Raw genomic sequence first — 1,249 nt, 5'->3', positions numbered from 1 at the left:
TTTGAAGGTATCACAAGTTTGTATGAAAGACATTGCATTGATACTTTTTATATTCTAATATATATTCTAAACCTAATTATTTATATTCCCATCTATTTATTGGAATAAATAAATATAATTTTTTGTCAAATTATCAATTTTTTAGTAAGTTTCACTATGTGAAATATAAAATCAGCACATATAAATATAAAATTTATAACTATATATAATATAATAAAAATGGCACATGTTTTGCATTGTTCTGTTGTGGTTAGGGTATCAAAGGCAACTCTGTTTTAAAGTTTTATTCCATTATTTCTACCTCAGTGTTTGGTGGAGTTAGAACTAAAGCTTTACCATTTGCAGATTTACAACCTGGACGCACGAGGAAAAACTCTGATTAAAACATTACCAACTTAAGACCTACTAAAGAGGAGAAACATATGGACTTATCCTGGAGCTATGGGAATATTTGGTGATAGAAAGGCAGTAGTGTAAGTTCCTGCCTGGTTGGATGGTTGACAGGCCAGGACATTAGGTAATCATGCATATGAACAATTTTTTCTCCTTGGTTTAGCTACTCTTGAAATGGTAGGAATAATAAATAATTGTATTTTGATAAAATACCTTCTATTCTGAACAGTTCTGTCTGAATTGTTCATCTCTCTATGATCCCTTGTAACTAATAATAGTTTTGTTTCAGTAAGGCAATCTATGCTGTCAGGGATAGATATTCTGGTTGGTCTGTTGCTACATGGAAGAAGACTAAATGGTCAGGTAGACATTTGTACCAGTAAGATCTCATTTCGGAAATTTTATGCAGCAGAATTTTTTAAGTAGCCCTTAAGCAAGGCTTACTTTGAATCCATTAGCTCCACAAAGCTAACTCAGTTGGATAAATAAGTATTTGAAAAAGCCATCATCTTTGGACCTGGCTATAAATGCTTCAAAGTATGATCAAATTTAAAATGAAAAAAAAATCATTGACACAAAAATTGCAAATGTGAGCAATAGACCGAACAATATAAATTTTTTCCACTATACATAGAATTTTAGGAAAATAAGATCAATAGCATTGTTAGGAACAATAAGGTTTCCTTGTTACAAATAGGCAACCAAAGATATATGCCTATTTAAAGATTGCATCATTAACTGTTTAAATTTAGAAGATACTACATGCTTCAGCAGCACGTATACCAAAATTACAACAATACAGAGATGATATGAAATACAGGATGATATGAAAATTTGTGAAGTAGTCCAATTTTTT

The 1,249-nt window shown here is 30.7% G+C and overlaps 1 pseudogene; it reads left to right on the top strand.

Moving 5' to 3' along the window:
- Nucleotides 1-1,155: 1,155 nt before the first annotated feature.
- LOC138814740 (U6 spliceosomal RNA) lies at nucleotides 1,156-1,249 on the top strand (annotated as a pseudogene).

This window comes from Dipodomys merriami, unplaced genomic scaffold (genome assembly GCF_024711535.1).
Source record: "Dipodomys merriami isolate MVZ:Mamm:240054 unplaced genomic scaffold, mDipMer1.0.p SCAF_605, whole genome shotgun sequence".
Lineage (NCBI taxonomy): Eukaryota > Metazoa > Chordata > Mammalia > Rodentia > Heteromyidae > Dipodomys > Dipodomys merriami.
This window is presented reverse-complemented; position numbering and strand designations above follow the sequence as displayed.